At 39.5% G+C, this 21,806-nt stretch overlaps 1 protein-coding gene across 2 annotated transcripts in view; it reads left to right on the forward strand.

Annotated features, from left to right (window-relative positions):
- The first annotated feature begins 5,701 nt into the window (after positions 1-5,701).
- foxj3 (forkhead box J3) overlaps positions 5,702-21,806 on the forward strand; it is a 384,376-nt gene continuing 368,271 nt past the window's right edge. The window contains exon 1 of one of the 2 annotated variants that reach the window (XM_034166255.1): positions 5,702-5,969. The gene's annotated coding sequence lies outside the window, so the exon portion shown is untranslated. The remainder of the gene's footprint in view (positions 5,970-21,806) is intronic. The other variant, XM_034166254.1, reaches the window with a different exon arrangement.

Genomic DNA, 21,806 nt, shown 5'->3' on the forward strand with positions numbered 1-21,806 from the left:
AATCCTGCAGTTATTAAGGAGGACTGCCCCAATGTGAATAAGTAAAATTTAATTTATATAACACCTTTTATGAATAAAAGTCACAAAGTGCTTCACAAATTAAAATAAAATAATATATAATAAAAAATGGAGAAATGTCACATCCTTGCATTCTAGTGTTGAAATATTCAGGTATTTAAATGAGCTGAAGTGCAGCTGACACTGTACAAAAGGCTGCATTTTTTAAAAGCTGATAAAAACACATTTTTATGCCTGGCTGAGATTAATTTGTCTGTTTTCAGACAGGATTCCAGCAGAATTCCAAAGCAGCATTTACATCATGCGAGGAAAACTCTGAGACACGCTGCTGCACTGAAATCAATAATTAAGTTTACAGTCTGTTTTTGGTGTGCGGCTAAAATGTGAGCAGCCTGCTGGTGGGTCTTGGGATGTTTATGGATTTATAACTTCAGTCTTTCTAAAAAGACTGAAGTTATGCCTGGCTGTAATCCACATACTACCACACGTAGTTATGGAAGTATTCTAGGAATGTGTTTTACGCTTATTTAAGGAGCATTTTTAAGGGTAAGGATAAAGTAAAATGATGCACCAACATGTGCACCTTTCAAAGACATGCTTTACAAAAGGAAGAAGATAAAAAGAAAGATGTAAGGCAAAGGATAAGAGCAAATGTTTGGACATAAAACATGTATGCTTGTAATCTGGTTTATCTGAGATTTTTTTTTTTTTTTTTTTTTTTTTTTTTTGGAGCATGGCTGTTCTAACAACACCAAAAGCTTGATCACTTTATCTTTTCGCCTTGACCTTGGCACATCCAAAAATTTCTGATATGAACAATAGAGGTTCCTGCAGCGATGAGAGGGCACAACAACAGAGCTCGTTGGCCATATGGCTCTTCTCTTGCATGCCAGAACTACAATTTTAACGTGTCTTTGAAACTGACAGGAAGCCAAAGGAGAAAGAGTTAAATACGATAGTATGTGATCAAAATGTAATGACCTTTCTGCAGATCGGATCAGTCTGAGGTGACTTATTGATGATTGGCGTTATAGCATAGTGGAGGAATGACGTGAAATGTAGTACACCGTGTTGAACCATACTTAAAAAGTGTATTCCACATGGTTTTTGATGTGTGATGCTGAGTTGAATTGAGACCAAACTTTTGCACAAACATGAGTGAGCACAGGTGGTCACACCCACCCTAGAAAATTCCATCACTACACACATCATTTCTTTCTGACCTGGAAAAAAATTATTTCAATCTCTGCAGTACTTATTTAGAACACAAGCACTGCCATGGGCTAACAAACTGTATAATGCAGTTGTGCTGGGCAAGCAAAAAACTCTCAGAGTAAATACTTCCTGTTGCCATTTAACAGGTGAAAATGTCATTTGAAGTGTCTGTTAACATGTTGAGGACACTTATGGAGTGCATGTTTACAGTGCATCCTGAAAGTATTCACAACACTTCACATAGCCTTATTCTAAAATGGAGTAAATTCATTATTTCCCCTCTAAATTCTATTCACAACACCCCATAATGACAAGATAAAAGTTTTTTTTAATTCTTGCAAATTTATTAAAAATAATAATTAAAAAAACTAAGACGTAAAGTATAAAGTAAAGAATTCACAGCACTTCACTATTTCCACATTTTGTTATATTACGGCCTTATTCCAAAATGGAGTAAATTAATTTTTTTCTCTCAAATTTCTACTCACAAAACCCCATAATGACATGAAAAATCTTTTTTGAAATTTACACACACACACACACACACACACACACATATATATATATATATATATATATATATATATATATATATATATATATATATATATATATATATATATATATATATATATATATATATATATAAAACAAATTACTTGTACATAAGTATTCGCACACTTTGCTCAACTTTGTTGTTGCACCTTTGGCAGCAATTACAGCCTCAAGTCTTCTAGAATATGATGCCACAAGCTTGGTGCACCTATCTTTGGGCAGTTTTGCCCATTCCTCTTCGCAGCACCTCTCAAGTGCCATCAGGTTGGATGGGAGCGTTGCTGCACAGCCATTTTCAGAGCTCTCCAGAGCTGTTCAACCAGATTCAGGTTTGGGCTCTGGCTGAACCACTCAAGGACATTCACAGAGTTGTCCTGAAGCCACTCCTTTGATATCTTGGCTGTGTGTTCAGGGTCATTGTCCTGATAAAAGATGAATCATCGCCCCAGTCTGAGCTCTCTGGAGTAGGTTTTCATCCAGGATGTCTCTGTGCATTGCTGCATTCATCTTTACCTCTATCCTGACTAGTCTCCCAGTTCCAGCTGCTGAAAAACATCCCCACAGCATGATGCTGCCACCATGCTTCACTGTAGGGAGGGTGCCTGTTTCCTCCAAACATGACGTTTGGCATTCACACCAAATAGTTCAATCTTTGTCTCATCAGACCAGAGAATTTTGTTTCTCATGGTCTGAGAGTCATTCAGGTACCTTTTAGCAAACTCCAGGTGATCTGCCATGTGCCTTTAATTAAGGAGTGGCTTCCATCTGGCCACTCTACCATACAGGCCTGATTGGTGGATTACTGCAGAGATGGTTGTCCTTCTGGAAGTTTCTCTTCTCTCCACAGAGGAATGCTGGAGCTCTGACAGAATGACCATTGGGTTCTTGGTCACCTCCCCAACTAAGGTCTTTCTCTCACATTCGTTCAGTTTGGACGGGCGGCCAGCTCTAGAAAGGGTCCTGATGGATCTGAACTTCTTCCATTTATGGATTAGGGAGGCCACGGTACTCACTGGGACCCTCAAAGAATACTTATGTGATTTCTTATTTATTTATTTATTTTTAATAAATTTACAAAAATCTCAAAATAACTTTTTTTCACATTGTTATTATGGGGTATTGTGTGCAGAATGTGTGCAGAATTTTGAGGAAAAAATTAAGTTCATCCATTTTAGAATAAGGCTGTAACATAAAATGTGGAAACGTTAAGTGCTCTGAATACTTTCCGGATGCAGCTGACTTTACACGTAAAATGCATCTGCTTTGTACATGCTGTCCCTGGGTGAGATCAGTGCGCATTCGAATTTAAACAGAAAACACCAACTTATAAACTGACGTTATATGATTTCATGTAAAACTTCACGGATGTGACGACCGCTGAATAGCGACATTGCGAACAATGATTTGAAATCTGTACAGAGTGAGGTTTTATGCCGTCATTTGAGCAAAAATAATGGTAAATATTGGTGGGAGTTGGCTCCGCGACACAAACAGACAAAACAAACAAACAAACAAACAAACAACAACAAAAAAACAAAACAAAAAACAAAACATAACACACACACACACACACTCCATGTATTTTTAATTTATTTACATTTATATATGTACTTTCATTGAACTTACTAAATAAAATCACGCACACACACATGCACTCACACTTTTAATATTTCAATGATTTACCGCCCTCTGCTGAATTGGTGTGTGAGTCCAGAATGTAAATATCAATGTCCATTGTTCAGTGTTAGCTAATATATGTAGCTTCTCTAAAAATATGAATCCTATCAACATTTGGTTTTGGAGCCATTTATTCTTGACCTAAAATACATAAACATACCAAACAGCAAATGTCAGCTCTCCCCAGTTTGTGTGTGATCAAAATTGCATGCACGCACCCACAGCTTTTTGTCTTTTATGCATTCTGCTGTAGGCAGGTGCTTTTAATTTGACAAACAGAGACTGTGGCGGAAGACATTAAAAGCAATACACTTTTTACTTATGGTCCTGGGAGCATGACACTTAAGTAAGTCACTGATGGTAACAGTAACATAACCCTTAACTAAACTGACTAAACTAATTGAAGTAACTAAAAACAATAAATCAATAACACTAACAACACTGCTAAACTAACATGAACCACAATAACAATTTAATTTCATTTCATTCCATTTATATAGCGCCAAATCACAACAAAGTTGCCTCAAGGCACTTCACATAAGTAAGGTCTAACCTTACCAACCCCCAGAGCAAGCACATATGTGACAGTGGCACGGAAAAAACTCCCTATGATGATATGAGGTAGAAACCTCAAGCAGACCAGATTCAAAGGGGTGACCCTCTGCTTGGGCCATGCTACTGACACAATTGACAAAACAATTTACAAAACAAATATACAGGAAATTTTGCAACATTAAACATTTAAAACTCCCAAACCCAAATTCCCAAGGTACATTGCAGCACAATGTCCATTGTTTACTGGTTTGCTAAAATTTCTAATTTATAAAAAATATTTGTCCTATCAGCGTTCAGTATTTGCAGCGTTCATCCTTGACCCAAAATACATAAGCATACCAAATGGCAAATGTCAGCTCTCCCCTATATATATATATATATATATATATATATATATATATATAGAGAGAGAGAGAGGAGAGAGAGAGAGAGAGAGAGAGAGAGAGGAGAGAGAGAGAGAGGAGAGAGAGAGAGAGAGAGAGAGTTGGATTGGCTGGTTGATTTCACCAATTAAATGCCTACAATTTGACCATTTTGACTTGTTCTAATGATGCTGAGATTTTTGTTCAGTTGTGATGTTTTCAATGAACAGCACTTTACTATTTTCTGATTGAAAGTTGTTAAAAAAATAAATGTTATTTATTTTATTATGTAGTACAGTGATTCCCACATTGTGTAGGCTGAGAAGGTATTGCAGATGGGTCACCAGAGGTCATGAAAATCTTAAAAGCTTAAAAAGACTTTGATTTTCAATTCTGTAATAAAGTTCAAAATGACCTAAAAGTATATATTTTTTAAATGCAGTTAGAAGTATAATAAAACAAAGCCTTGGGATTTAAATTGTGCTGAAGTCTTTGTTTATTTGACCCAATTTAACATAATATACAAATGGAAATAATCTTAGTGTCATGTGTCAATTAAAATTGTGACCCAGATGATTTTCAGATTTAAATGTAGGGCCTCATGTTAAATTTGTGAATGGCTGATATATTTCATGTGCTGTTAGCACAGGGCTTGTACAGAAACATAGACGACTCAGTAGTTGAATGAGTTGGCGGATTAGTTCATCAAAGTCAGCTTGTGTAAGCAATAACTAAAAAAACACTATAAGGTATCATCTTGCGTGCCTCCAGTTTAAAAGAGCACATAACAAAGACAAACTGATTAAATTTTGTGAAATTTGATGCATCCAAAGCAATCGAAAAGTAACTTTGTTTAGGCTGTGGATTACACACACACCTATTTCCATTGTGTTCTACAAATAATGCAAAAGCTCCTCTGACAAACTTGGAACATGGAATGATGTACAAAAATATTTCGTTCTGTACACACAAACAAAACAACTTTATATATGAAATAAAATACAATCAAATGTATATGTATTCAAATGTATTGTCTAATACTGAAAAATAATACTGATAATTTACACTGCAAATTTGTTTACGTGATTTTATTCTCAGTTTATGTCTCAGTTTATGTTTAATACCAGTAGGTATTGAAGGCAGTAAACTGTTTTAATAAGTGAATATTTCGCATTCGTAATTTATTGATTGATTAGTTCTTTCCGAACTGCGTTTCAACCTTTTGAATCGGTTTGAACGCGCACTACTTTCTGTGGCGGCAGGGTTGTGACAAAAAAAAAATCTGGTGAGTCGTCATATGTGAAAGTAGTTCCGGGCACTTACCCCAAATGGGGAGAGTCCCGGATGTTGGCTCAGGCGCCGAGAGAAAGGCGGAGAAGAGCTGAAGAGGGACACCACGGTACCGCGACCACACCGGCGAAGCTACGGCGGCTCTTCGTGTAGGACGACACCGACAAGAGCGCAGGACACTCCCGGGGACTCCACTAGCTGGAGGAGAAGAGGTGTAAGGGAGGGGAGAGGTGACAGTTACTCTGAAACTACCGTGCGGATTAAAGGCAGCCGCCGCCACAGCAGCTTTCACCCAGAGTAAGTGAGCTACACGGGCATGAAAGTTGAACGAAGGCCCACCAAATAGACGACTTTAACAGGGAAGTCGGCTCCACTGAAGTTGTGGGGCTTGAGCCCGATGAGCAGGCCCTGACATCCAGCTGTGGTGGGGTGTGTGGGGGGAGACACGTTTTGTTTCCCTGCGGTCAGGTCGTGTTGCTGTAACTCTCCCAAGTAGCCTGCTAGCACAGTCGTGCAACCGGTGACAACTGACAGGGCAACTTTGACAGCTAGCTAGCCACTTTTGGTAGCCTGCTAACTTTAGCTGGACGTTGTCACTGCTCTTTTTCGGCCACAATTAGATATGTCTTCTTCGAATTCGATGGATATAATGTGGCTGGCCCCCAGCTCTCTAACGGCTATCGTTAGCTGTCTGTTTGCTATGTTTGAGTCCAGTGTCAGTTGGCTTTCTTGCGTTGTTGCTCTTGTAGTATTTGGTCTTTTCAATTCACAGCTGTTGCAGCGTGTTTCTTCGTCTGTCAATCGTCTTCTCATGTAAATTATGATCTGTTCGCCTTCGCCTTTGAAGGTGTGGATTTGTCATGTGGCTGGACACTCAACAAGTGCAAAGCATGTTTCTGGGGACTGATGCGACTGAATTTGATATGAAGGGCATCGCTGTTGTGTTGACATTGAATCAAAAGGGTAACATAAGATTAGTGTCCCAGTCTGGAGCCAAATTCTCCAGTCAGGTTAAATTTTGAATCAAAACATTAAAAATAATGTTTCAATCTTAAAAACAAAAGTTCTTAATCAAAGACTGATTCAATGTCGTCTTGATTATTCCTGATTGTCCTGGTACAGCAGACTGACTAAATGTTACAAATCATGACTTGTGAATTAATATAACAAAGACATCGGTACATTCAGTGTTACATATTTTGTCAAGTAACAGATGTTGCCTGTTGAACTAATGGTCTTAAGTTGAAATCAAGTTGTTTATCATATAGTGGATAATGATGATGTAGTGCCATTACACATAAAATCGAATTCTACCCTGAATGCTTGTACTTAGTAGACTATATAGTAGAAAATGTCTTTGATCATTGCCAGAGTCCTTTGATCTGTTTAATTATACCAGTTTTAAGGTGTGGTTTGTGCATGGGTCAATCCAGGTCAAAGCAGTGTTTTTTTTTAAAAAGGAAACAAAACGACTTTATTCATCAGTGTTGTTAATGCCACTCAATAAATGTATACATATTTCAAATTTTTACGGAGGTCTTTCTTTGTGCAAAGTGGTTACGACAGCCGTAACTGTAACAGCTTCGAATTTGGCTACAGTTACGGCAGTCGTAACCCTAAATCTTGGGGCTATGCTTGCTGAAGCTGCCATGATTGATGTTCTGTGACTCTGTGCTCATTGTTAACTCCCTGTTAGAATAGTGGTAAGTATCCTTGCTTGTCATGCAGGAGGGTTCGATTCCATCCAGGAGAACAAGACTTCTTGTTTTTCACTCCCTTCATATCAACTAACATTGTTTGTTATTCTTTCGGTTCACATGTCTCTGGAATATTTGGGCTATTCTGTTAGGGTTAGGGTGTCACGTTGCTGCCATCATAATACTTACGGTAACCATAATGTTATCTACTGCCTTCTTTGTATTTGTTTCAACATAAGTGTTTTTTTTTTGTTTTTTAAATCAAATTTTTTGCCTGTGACCATGTACATCTTAGAGGACTCCAGTAGGGCTGCAGCTGTCGAATATTTTTGGATTCGAGTATTCTGTCGATTATTTTATTGATTAACCGATTAATTGGATAAAAAAGTACTTCTGTATTTTTAAACAATATCAGTAGTGGCAGGGCTCTCCCTAAGCAGTGGCACAATGTCGCTGTGCCATCATGCAGATTTTTAAGTTTTGGATGTTCCCTCTCTCTGTTTTCCCAGGTAATTATTTTTTCACATTATTAAGTTTTGGAGCTTTGTCCAAACCATACGCCCAGGCCCTCTGTGAAATCTTCAGTCTGCGGACAGGACATTCTTTTTTTTTTTTTTCTTATTGCACATTTCATTTGCACTTTTTATTACTGTGATTTATTCAGTGTTTAGTGTATATTTCTACATGCCGTACAGAGCAGCTCAAACCAAAGTCAAATTCCTTGTTTTCTGTGGATACTTGGCAAAAAACAAAGCCTTTGAAAAAATGGCTGTGGAGTGCAACATTTCCACAACAGCTGCACTGATAAATTAATTCTACAGCCTGTTGATAAAAACGCTTATCAAATCTGAATATAGGCATTTTTTTGAATAGTTAAACGATTAATTTAAAGTGCGCTTCCTATCGCTTCATCTGCGGAGGTAGAGAACAGCCAGTGGAGCAAAGCACGTTTCAAAAAAAAAAAAAAAAAATATATATATATATATATATATATATATATATATATATATATATATATATATAACACACATTGCTTCACTTTAAATGCATAAGTCCGTTTCAGACGATCAGCACAGACCCTTTCTCCTAAAATGGTAATGGTAAATGGACTGCATTTATATAGCGCTTTTCCATCTGCATCAGACGCTCAAAGCGCTTTACAATTATGCCTCTCATTCACCCTGATGTCAGGGTGCTGCCATACAAGGCGCTCACTACACACCGGGAGCAATAGGGGATTAAAGGCCTTGCCCAAGGGCCCTGAGTGGTTTTCCAGTCAGGCGGGGATTTGAACCCATGATCTTCTGGACTCAAACCCAACACCTTAACCACTAAACCATCACCTCCCTTAAAAATAAATATAAAAATAACATAAAAAAATAAAATATTAAAAATAAAAGGCTTTATTTTCCTCAGCGTGTGACTTTGTAAACTTGTAGCATCGCCTGCTACATTGATTAGCGCTTACATTAGTTATGGGCTTGCTCTACGGTCTTCTTCTCGGTTTTTTTGTGGGAGCGTTACAGTGCTACCTACAGGCCTGGCATATGTAGTACAGCTTTAAACGAAGCTTGCCTCGAACATTTTTTTGTAATCAAATTATTCGAATTACTCCATTAATCGTTTCAGCCCTAGACTCCAGTGTGAATAATCTTATGCTTTACAATATATTTAGTGTATTTTGTATATGTAATTTTATCACCAAATTAAATCTCTGATATACGAGAGGTATATGAAGTACTGAGGTGTTACAGATGGGTGCCTGAGATAATATTTTGATTGTATGCAATAGTGCTCCAACTAACAGCTACAGTGCATCCGGAAAGTATTTACAGCGCTTCACTTTTCCCCACATTTTTTATGTTACAGCCTTATTCCACAATGGAGTAAATTAATTTTTTCCCATCAAAATTCTACTCACAACACCCCATAATGACAACACAAAAAGGTTCTTTTTTTTTTTTTTCAAATTTATTAAAAATAAAAAAAAACTAAGAAATCACATGTAAGTATTCACTCCCTTTGCTCAGCACTTTGTTGAAGCACCTTTGACAGCAATTATAGCCTCAAGTCTTCTTGAATATGATGCCACAAGCTTGGCACACTGATGTTTTGGCAATTTTGCCCATTCCTCTTTGCAGCACCTCTCAAGCTCCATCAGGTTGGATGGGGAGTGTCGGTGCACAGCAATTTTCAGATCTCTGCAGAGATGTCAATTGGATTCAGGTCTGGGCTCTGGCTGGGCCACTCAAGGACATTCACTGCTTTAATGTTTCCCATAATCCCCCTGCGCTTCCCAGAATGCACTGCCGGTGCCAGCAGAGTTCCGGCGTTTCAAAGCCAGGATGTGGATGGTGTTGATTCAGCGAGTTCATGAGCGATTATGATGAAGACAGGTTCTCTCAAATTGAAAGATGATACTCCCCCCCCCCCCCCCACATTTGGGAAAATGGATGCGGTTCTCCCGTTATATACAACATTGAACGTCCCGCCACTGAAAAATCTGCACGCCCCGTGATCAGCTTCCTGCTAAGCACCAAACCTGAAATACATTACTGCCTGTAGACCATATCGGCTTGCGCGCTTGGCGGCTGTTGTTTACACTTTTTTTAGCAGCAGAAACTTTGATTAAACACAGCTCTCAGGGACTTGTTTGTCCATATGCCTGACCAGTGTGTCACAGCATATTGCACAAACACAAGGGCGAAAGGTTTTAGCCTTTTCAAGTGCAGGCAGATTGATCGAAAGCCGCGGTGTTGTGCGATGCATGAAATGTCAGGCTGCCACTCCCTCCGCTCGCACCCCCGCATTTGCTCCTGACAGCAGACACTTTCCTCTGCCATCTCCATGTTCTCGCACTGCTCACAGGAACACCTAAAATGTCAACCCAAATAATATGTTCACAGTAATCTTGAAATGGTCAAGGAAGCTTGTAAAATATCAGTGCAATACGGAGTAAACACGGTGGCGCCATGTTTCACTGTTGTTTCAGCGATCTTTTTCGAAACTTTCGCCATTTATTTCTTATTCTTTCAGTAAAATAACGTAACTAACACGATGAATGCAATGCCTGGACCTTGAAAACGGCAAAACCCGAAGTAATGACGGTGGTGCCGCAAGTAGTAGCTACACATTCGCAGCTCCGGAAAATAACAAAGGCAGTAAACAGACGCTAGAATCGAAAATGCTATAATTATAGTGTTATAAACAGCAGCAACAAAAATCAAGCCTACCTTACCATTCCGTATTCTGCAGCCTTTCAAAATCCATCGGAATTGGCATCATCTCTTGCCTGTGCTTCGGCTCCGCCATAAGCACCGGTCAGTGCATTATTTTCTCTGCCGAATGCTCCTGGTGTGAATGTTGCGTCCAAAAGATACAGCTCGAATCTGTAGGGTCTAATCACTGCTGCGACATCCTCAGGATCCGAGGTCAGTCTTGATTTCCTCACAGAAACAATGCACACTTGAAGAGGAGTGAGAAAAGTTCTTGATCTTGTCACTGTCCATGCTAAGGTCTATCTGTTTCCTGTTGTTGATCGAACAGACAAAGATGGGACTCTACACGCTGTGACGTCTCGGCGTCACGTGACCGCTGATTGGAACGTTGCCAAGCGCGCTTTCCAAGAAACACACTTTGAGAAGCTGTACAACTGTATTCTCAGTGATAATGATTAAAAAACCACTTTCAACTTACTATACTGTATGTATATTTTGATAATTTATATCAGTTTTACCTAATTTTTTTAGGTGTCATATCCACTTTAAGTGTCTGATATTGTGATTGTCATATAAAAAACAACAAAAAACAAAAACAAAATCTAAAATTCACTCAATCCATTGCCCATTCACCACTGACCTTCATATGTACGACAAAGAGAATATTTCTATCAGTGTTGTTGCTATTTGGTAGAAACACTTGGTTGAACAGATTGAAGGTAAACTAGATTTTATATATTGACCTGCTGGCAGGTCTAGTTTAACAATGTTACTTTAGAGCATTTTCACACCTCGACATCCAGTACAAGAGTTCATGACGTTTTTGGTTTTTTATCTTTGGTTTCACACTGCAGCTTTCCCTTCAGAATAAAGAACTGCCATGTTGCACTTGTGTCCCTGCATTATCTGTGTAGGCTGTATCTCCCTATAGTTAACGTTCTTAATCCAATTACATTTTTTTTCAGCAAAGCTGATTGGTTAATTGTGAGATTTCAAACCGTATAATATCGAGTGTAGGTCACAAATATTCAACAGTTTCACATTTAATGTATTACTCTGCACCCAGATGTCTGACTATCGAAAAAGTGTTTTCAGAACTGCAAACCAGACCACCGTCTTTAGTTTAGACTCAAAATTTTTTGGACTGGATTGTGTCCAAGGCAGATTTCACACTTGCTATTTTAGTTTGCACCAACCTGAAGATTACCAAAAAACTCTAAACTGGCTAATCAGGTGATGTGTTTCATAAAACTAAGGAGTTTTCCCTTCTTACCTTGTCTGGTTTCCTCATTCTAGAGATATTAGACAGGTGCTTGGCTAGAGGGATTAGTGGAGAGGAGCCCTCTTTAAGGCCTTGTCCACACGGATGCAGTTTTCCTAATACCATCTTCTTCTTTAACATCGCACTGTTCCAGATTTATCTGCATCCACACGAAAATGCAACAACTAACAAATGCTGTAGTACGCATGTGTAATGTGGCCCTTTAACACTTCCACAGAAAAAACTGAGAAGATAACGTGTAAGAGCTGACCAATTTAGAGCTAATCATTGTAACAGCTAAAGCTACAGTACAAAGCGGCAGACTACTACTACGACTAATAATAATAATATAATTGATTTAGGATGGTCCACATAAAAACAGAGGTGCAGTATACATCTACAGACCCCAAATTCTTTTCAGTGCGGTCCTCACAAGACCATTCATACTATTCTGACTTATATTGTCTCAGATATTAAAACCATTCACACAGAGTAAATATAAAGTAAATAAATGGACTGAGTTTATATAGGGCTTTAACATTTGCATCAGATGCTCAAAGCGCTTTACACATCAGTGCCTCACATTCATCCCGATGTCAGTTGCTGCTGATGCAAGGTGCCCACTACACACTGGGAGCAACTCGGGATTAAGGACCTTGCCCAAGGGCCCTTAGAGGTTTTCTGGTCAGCTCAATGCTATAACCCAGTAGACCATCACCTCCCCAGTTTAAGGCTGCAGCTATAGAATATTTTTGAAACTGGGTAATTCTAGCAATTTGTAATCGGGTAAAAAGTACTTTTGCGATTTTAAACAATATCAATGGCACAATACCGCTGCGCCATCACGCAGATTGTCAAATTTAGTGTATCCCTTTCTGTTTTCCTCGGTAATTATTTTTTTTCATGTCTTTACAAGTTTTGGATCTTTCCCGGGGCCAGGAGCTCAGCACTCCCTGACACCGAACCTAAGCGAAGGCGGTCGGTGTAATCCCTCATCGGCTGCACATGAATGTGAGCACAGGCTGTGAAAAACGGAGCTCTGGTGTGCAACTTTTCCACAAAAGCCACAAAGTGACTCATGATTGACATATTTTAATGGCTTGACAGGGGTTAAGAAGTGGAGTTGCCACTTATGAGAGGAGCGAAGCAAAGGACCAATGAAGCAGCGGATCAGAGCACTGCTTCATTGGTTCAAGGCTCAAAGTAGATTTGCGCTGCAGAAATGGTTGATTACGACTCGCTGCAGGGTCTGTAAACAATGTAGAGATATGATCATTTTCCTGACAAACACCCTCATAAACAACGGCCACTCTGAAGGACCGATAAGGGAATCGTTAAGTAAAAAAGCTATTGATGTTGGTGGGTCGAATAATTTCTTAACAATACCTGAAACGAACCAGTTCTCAATACCCAACCATAGTTTTGGCCTACTTATCAACCCTATGTAATCATAGGAGGGAATACTTGGCAATCAAAGATTTAAATTTTTTTGGTCTGGTCATCCTCATTGTTTTCAGTCGACTAATCAGTTGTGGTATTGTTTTAGCTCTAGACTAAACAAGTCATTAAAAAATTTACTAAATCTAGTTGTAGCAGCCAAGATGTGTAAGCTGCAATTATGGCTGTTTATAAGTCAGGACAAGTCAAGGTTCCATTAGTGTCAAGGTAGGTAGCTGCATATCTGCGGGTCTTAGTTCTAAAGCTGATGCAGAACTATGGTTAAGGTTGACCTGAGTGATGTACGAGCTAGTTCAGCTCCCGCTCTGTTTAGTCAATGCTGGAACAATATTCATGTGCATTGTGTCTGTCGTGTGAGATTTCAGACCGTATAATATTGGGGTAACGGTGGCAAAATATTCAACTATTTCACATTTGGATGTATTACTCCGCGCCCTGACCGGTGTTCTGACGACATGTCATTCCTGTCCTCCACGTGACTGTGCATGCGCAATATTGTCAGGACGCGGCACTGTTGATTTATGTAACGCGTTGCTAGCTGTTAGCGCTGTTAACCAAGAGCGAGAGAAAGGTGCGTAATGTCGCTGCTGCCAAAATAGGTGAATTTAAGCTACCATACAAAAGTATTGATGTGGATTCTGATACAGAATTACCATTTCACATTTGATGGATTTTCACATTTGATTGGTTACTCTGCACCCTGACTGCTCTTAGAGCGACACTGCCTTGGCTCGATGGTAAGCCTCGCCAACCGAATTACCTACAGAAAAATAAACTGTGCAAACGATGGAATTAAATTAGAATGGGAATAACCCCCTTGCGGGCATTCATGCTGTTATACAGTCATAAATAGCTGTTTTACTGGGTCCGTTTACGTGTCGCCGGTAAAGCTCAATTTGCGACCATATAACCAGCATGAATGTCCGCAAATGATCAGACACAACAGGGTTATTCCCTAAGTAATACCAGAGTGTATGCATACATCCAGTTATAGCTAGTGTTGGCAATTTTGTGGCCTCATGAACCAATGAGCCACTTCAACACAACTGGCTGAAAATCGACACACTGCTTCAAGGTGTTTGATACAGTTTGAAGGGTGACATCTGCTGGATTGTTTTGAGAATTACCCTGAGCGAGTGCTGTGACAAATGTTTGCAGTAATTCATGACTGATGTGGTTTGTCCTTGAAAAATACTAATAAAAAATGTCATCTTCATATTGTGTCTTTTTAATGTAATAAATAGTCCCTACAGATGCACACATACTGGTTATGAAAGCCTTCATTGTAGACTATATGTAGATTTATCAGTCCTCAAACAATATTTGGATGGAATGTGACGGGAAAAGTGAGAAAGGCATGTGCTTCTGCAACTTGTGCTTATGATACTGTAATTTGTAAATTAGAATAGGAGACGGTGATTGTGCAACTATCAACAATTTTTATTCAAAAAAAAGAATCATTTCAACAGTGCTGGGCTTTAATCGGCTCGTCTTCTGCCTCACCACCTCTCCAGCTTTGGAGAAGACCCGCTCGCCAAAATCACAGCTCTTCAGTCACTCAGCTCAGTCTCTGAGCTACCTATGAATATATAGTCTAACCTATAACCTGTGTTGATGTACTGTGTGGATAAATGTTGTATATGAATGGATGCCTGTTGTGTGTGGTGTGTGTCTGTCTATGTTAGGTCCTATGTGTATGTAGCTAACTATACTAAATGAACTCTAAACTAGACCTAAATATAAACTAATGCTGTCCCTGTCACGTAGTAATTGGCAATAACACTCGCTAGCAGTCTCCTCCTCTCACAAACCCACAGTTTGTGCCGCGATTCAGATCTCATTTAAATACTTGGCGGGTCGTATTGACACGCCCAGATTATTCGACTTTCCCGCAAAGCTCGACACGTGGGGTGACGTAACGAGGCCTCGCTCGCAGTGGTCACGTGATGGGGTGTGCTTGAAACGCTGCTCACCGACACTTCTGGTTCACAAAGCTCGATGCTGTGTCGAGCAACCTGACTCGAACTTAACGTCACTAGTTATAGCCTTCCACCAACAATCATTATAAATTTCCCCTGCACTTTCCTTGATTGTCACCATTGTATTTCAAGAGTTAGTCAGCTCCCACAATCAAAGGTCAGACCTGGTTTACTTCTTAATCACCCATCCTTCAAACAGCAGGCCTACAGAGCAAACTTCCTGGAAAGATACATGTGCAGCAATATAGATGGAAATCTACCGGCAGCCTATCAGGGGATGCATAGCTAGGGTAATTCCAATTCATCAACAGTCCATAAATTACTAAGAATGTTTGTCATACTTCTTAAAAAACATATCTTGTTACTGTGGATTGAGTTTTCCAAGAAATTATGTTAGAGGGACTGTTTGCTTTGTTGACATTGACAGCGGAAGTGACATTTGCTGTTCTTTGTCTGGTGGTTAAAGAGTAAACCATGATTGCAGCAGATGCATGCTTTTACAGCTTGCATGAAGTAATATCGATCACCATGTTTGTACTGCAAAATTAGTTCCGTCAAACATAACTGGTTCACCCAACAGTTAGTGTTTATAAGCAGTGTAGTCAGTCAGTTATTTTCACAGCTTAACTAGTTATTTGTTGCAACTGTTGTCTTTTTTTTTTCTACTATTTCACCTCGTTGAGCATTGAGCACTTTTTGCTTTTTCCCCCCACCATTTTTTTTTAAACACCAAGCTGCTGGTGAATGGACTGAGTACTGTGAAGAAAACAAGGAGAAGGTTCCCCATCTGTTAATGTGCACACTAACCATTAACAAGTGTGATGGCGGATGTGACACAGTGTCTCTTTAATAATGGCTTTAGCCTGCAGTGGTCTTTGAAAAGTCTAATGGCTCCAAATCACGACACCTATTTCTCCAGCGTTTTGAATTCTTAATGGGAATGCTTGTTGTAGTGGTAGTACAAATATCCTTCATAACTAAAGAAACAAATACCAGTTGATCATCACTTGTAGAGATGCGGGATGTCCAGTATATTACCTAGATGCAACTCAGCATGATATTTCATTATTTTGTCAGTTTTGTAAAGACAGTGTTGTATAATTTGCTAGAGTAAATGACATGGGACAAATTCAGGTTGGTTACATGGGCCAGCAAAGCACTATTTTGTAGTGAATTTTGAAGCAGTGTTTACTTTTACCAGCACCTCATTTGGAATTCAGATTGTGGCCCTGTGCCTAGCCTTGTCTCACACCGAGAGGCTTTTTAATTTCTTCCCTTGTTGAAGTGATTATTCAAATGGCCATCCGTGAGATGCAGTTATCAGGCTCCTGATGGTGGTTTGAGCCTGTGGCAACATGGTTGCCCACCCTGTGTAGTTGGACAGCACCCAAAAGGTGTCCTCTGTGGAAACCACTACTGCCACATCCGCTCCTCAGGCTATAAGGGCATGGTGTGATGTAACTGGAAGACAACATATATGTGATTTATTTATTTATTTAGAAGGTGCTCTCTTTACCGTGCTTGCAGTGATGATCTGAATCCTGCAAGTGCTTTTTTCTGCTCTGCATTTAAAAATAAACTTAAAGTTGGAGTTTGGCCTTTCATGATAACTTTCTTTTTTCTGTGGTTGCGACTAGGGCTGCAGCTATCGATTATTTTAGTAATAGAGTAGTTATTGATTATTCAGGCGATTAATCGAGTAATTGGATAAACAGTGCTTTTGCATTTTTAAAGTGTTGACATTTTGCTGAAATGGCAATGGGATGTGGCTTTCTGTAAAGTTTTCTCCAATGTGTAAAATTTAACCAATTTTAATTTTTTTTTTTTTTTTATAAAGTTTGATGGACTGGTTCCCTGCGTGTTTTTTTTTTCTTTTTTTTTTAAATCCCTTTCTCTGCAATTCAGCTGGAGGTTGAACATGCAAGCCTCGCAGTCATTTTTTAAAATTATTATTTTATTTAAGTTATCATGTTTGTGAAGCATTGTGTGTTGCCCAAAAAAAGTGAAAATTAAAACGCGGAACACTCTAAGAGTCTGAGAGAAACACAGAAAGAGTGGACTTCTGCTATTTGTCAGTGTAGCTGGGGACAGAGCTGTGACTCGCCCAGTCTAAGAGCCCCGCACACCGGATGGAGAGAGGAGCCGGCCGCCGGGTCAATAGTCACTCCCCACGTAGAGTGGCCCGTGTGTTTTTTAAAAATAGGCAAACACACTGCTTTGCTTTAAATGTGCATTAAGTCTGTTTCAGATGATCAGCGTGAACCATCTTTCTCTTAAAAGGCTTTATTTTAACTCTGTGTGTCATGTTGGAAAGCGGTAGCTATCGTTGCTAATTTGATTAGCTGTTATGCTCTAGTATTCTATTTTTTTTTTTTTCTGGGGATGTTGCAGCGCCACACACAGGCGTGGTATATGTGCTGCAATGTTAAACTAAGCTTCGATGCACAGAATTTGCCTCGAAAACATAATCGTTTCAGCCCTAGCTGCAACGCTGTGACAGTCGGTCAGGAACGCATATGACATTTGTTACAAACCAGAAAGCTAAAAACACAATTAGAAAAACAAAGCCAGACATGAACATACTCCATAAATATCTAAATGGCATCGGAAAAAACTCCCAGATTGAAAGCTTACCAACTAACAACCGGACCATCTGTTAGCACGTTCTTCATGGAGGTGAAGCAAACACTTCTGACTGCAAGCCCAAAACCGTCAGCAGCTGTCATTGTTGGGCGATACCGTATGTTCGCGTGTTATGTGTGTATAATATATATATATACTCAACAAAAATATAAACGCAACACTTTTGGTTTTGCTCCGATTTCGTATGAGATGAACTCAAAGATCTAAAACTTTTTCCACATACACAATATCTCCATTTCCCTCAAATATTGTTCACAAACCAGTCGAAATCTGTGATAGTGAGCACTTCTCCTTTGCTGAGATAATCCATTCCACCTCACAGGTGTGCCATATCAAGATGCTGATTAGACACCATGATTAGTGCACAGGTGTGCCTTAGACTGTCCACAATAAAAGGCCACTCTGAAAGGTGCAGTTTTATCACACAGCGCAATGCCACAGATGTCGCAAGATTTGAGGGAGCGTGCAATTGGCATGCTGACAGCAGGAATGTCAACCAGAGCTGTTGCTCTTGTATCGAATGTTCATGTCTCTACCATAAGCCATCTCTAAAGTCGTTTCAGAGAATTTGGCAGTACATCCAACCAGCCTCACAACTGCAGACCACGTGTAACCACACCAGCCCAGGACCTCCATCCAGCATGTTCACCTCCAAGATTGTCTGAGACCAGCCACTCGGACAGCTGCTGAAACAATCGGTTTGCATAACCAAAGAATTTCTGCACAAACTGTCAGAAACTGTCTCAGGAAGCTCATCTGCATGCTCGTCGTCCTCATCGGGGTCTCGACCTGACTCCAGTTCGTCGTCGTAACCGACTTGAGTGGGCAAATGCTCACATTCGCTGGCGTTTGGCACGTTGGAGAGGTGTTCTCTTCACGGATGATGCGAAGGAGATGTGTTGCACTACATGAGGCAAATGGTGGTCACACCAGATACTGACTGGTATCCCCCCCAATAAAACAAAACTGCACCTTTCAGAGTGGCCTTTTATTGTGGGCAGTCTAAGGCACACCTGTGCACTAATCATGGTGTCTAATCAGCATCTGATATGCACACCTGTGAGGTGGGATGGATTATCTCAGCAAAGGAGAAGTGCTCACTATCACAGATTTCGACTGGTTTGTGAACAATATTTGAGGGAAATGGTGATATTGTGTATGTGGAAAAAGTTTTAGATCTTTGAGTTCATCTCATACAAAATGGGAGCAAAACCAAAGTGTTGCGTTTATATTTTGTTGAGTATATATGTGTGTGTGTGTATATATATGTACAACCCCTGGCAAAAATTATGGAATCACCGGCCTCGGAGGATTGTCATTCAGTTGTTTAATTTTGTAGAAAAAAAGCTAGATCACAGACATGACACAAAACTAAAGTCATTTCAAATGGCAACTTTCTGGCTTTAAGAAACACTATAAGAAATCAAGAAAAAAGATTGTGGCAGTCAGTAACCGGTTACTTTTTTAGACCAAGCAGAGGAAAAAAAATACGGAATCACTCAATTCTGAGGAAAAAATTATGGAATCACCCCTGTAAATTTTCATTCCCAAAACTAACACCTGCATCATATCATGATCTGCTCGTTAGTCTGCATCTAAAAAGGAGTGATCACACCTGGAGAGCTGTTGCACCAAATGGACTGACATGAATCATGGCTCCAACACGAGAGATGTCAATTGAAACAAAGGAGAGGATTATCAACTCTTAAAAGAGGGTAATCATCATGCAATGTTGCAAAGATGTTGGTTGTTCACCGTCAGTTGTCTAAACTCTGGACCAAATACAAACAACATGGGAAGGTTGTTAAAGGCAAACATACTGGTAGACCAAGGAAGACATCAAAGCGTAAAGACAGAAAACTTAAAGCAATATGTCTCAAAAATCGAAAAATGCACAACAAAACAAATGAGGAACGAATGGGAGGAAACTGGAGTCAACGTCTGTGACTGAACTGTAAGAAACCGCCTAAAGGAAATGGGATTTACATACAGAAAAGCTAAACAAAAGCCATCATTAACACCTAAACAGAAAAAAAAAAGGTTACAATGGGCTAAGGAAAAGCAATCGTGGACTGTGGATGACTGGATGAAAGTCATATTCAGTGATGAATCTCGAATCTGCATTGGGCAAGGTGATGATGCTGGAACTTTTGTTTGGTGCTGTTCCAGTGAGTTTTATAAAGATGACTGCCTGAAGAGAACGTAAATTTCTGTATGTGTATGTATATATGTGTATATAAAAAATGTGTGTATATAAAAAATGAACGAGTTCTTAACCTTAATACTTGGCCCGTACTGTCAACACCTCAGTCTGCTATTTTCCTGTACAGACCTCAGTTAATAATTCTTTAGTATGTTCCCCTGGAATCCCCCCTCTCCTCAAAACCTGCCTTTGAAATCCAGGGATGAAAAATGTCCACTTTTTGGAGGATTGCCACGTTTTGTTAGTTGCCTGGGTCATTTTTTTAGATCAATATTGTTCAGTAGGAACCGTTAAGTGCTGTGCTTTTCGATCAGGCAGGTTTTGGACAGCATCAGGGCCCTTGAAGCAAAGCTGTTTTTATTTCATGTTATCTTAATTTTTCCTTGCTAAAAAACCCTAAAGATCATATGTCTGTGAGTAATACAACCCCTGGCAAAAATTATGGAGTCACCGGCCTCGGAGGATGTTCATTCAGTTGTTTTAATTTTGTAGAAAAAAAGCAGATCACGGACATGACACAAAACTAAAGTCATTTCAAATGGCAACTTTCTGGCTTTAAGAAACACTAAAAGAAATCAGGAAAAAAAATTGTGGCAGTCAGCAACGGTTACTTTTTTAGACCAAGCAGAGGGAAAAAATATGGACTCACTCAATTCTGAGGAAAAAATTATGGAATCATGAAAAACAAAAGAACGCTCCAACATATCACTAGTATTTTGTTGCACCACCTCTGGCTTTTATAACAGCTTGCAGTCTCTGAGGCATGGACTTAATGAGTGACAAACAGTACTCAAGTATCAATCTGGCTCCAACTTTCTCTGATTGCTGTTGCCAGATCAGCTTTGCAGGTTGGAGCCTTGTCATGGACCATTGTCTTTTTGCAAGGAATGTTTTCACAGTTTTTGCTCTATGGCAAGATGCATTATCATCTTGAAAAATGATTTCATCATACCCAAACATCCTTTCAGTTGATGGGATAAGAAAAGTGTCCAAAATATCAACGTAAACTTGTGCATTTATTGATGATGTAATGACAGCCATCTCCCCAGTGCCTTTACCTGACATGCAGCCCCATATCATCAATGACTGTGGAAGTTTACATGTTCTCTTCAGGCAGTCATCTTTATAAATCTCATTGGAACGGCACCAAACAAAAGTTCCAGCATCATCACCTTGCCCAATGCAGATTCGAGATTCATCACTGAATATGACTTTCATCCAGTCATCCACAGTCCACGATTGCTTTTCCTCAGCCCATTGTAACCTTGTTTTTTTCTGTTTAGGTGTTAATGATGGCTTTTGTTTAGTTTTTCTGTATGTAAATCCCATTTCCTTTAGGCAGTTTCTTACAGTTCGGTCACAGACGTTGACTCCAGTTTCCTCCCATTCGTTCCTCATTTGTTGTGCATTTTCGATTTTTGAGACATACGAGGTCTATTAGAAAAGTATCCGACCTTATTATTTTTTCAAAAACCATATGGATTTGAATCGCGTGTGATTACATCAGACATGCTTGAACCCTCGTGGGCATGCAAGAGTTTTTTCACGCCTGTCGGTTACGTCATTCGCCTGTGGGCAGTCTTTGAGTGAGGAGTCGTCCACCCGCTCGTCGATTTTTTTTCATTGTTTAGGAATGGCTCAGAGACTGTTGCTTTGTTTGATAAAAATTTTTTCA

This window comes from Thalassophryne amazonica, chromosome 3 (assembly GCF_902500255.1).
Source record: "Thalassophryne amazonica chromosome 3, fThaAma1.1, whole genome shotgun sequence".
NCBI classification, from domain to species: domain Eukaryota; kingdom Metazoa; phylum Chordata; class Actinopteri; order Batrachoidiformes; family Batrachoididae; genus Thalassophryne; species Thalassophryne amazonica.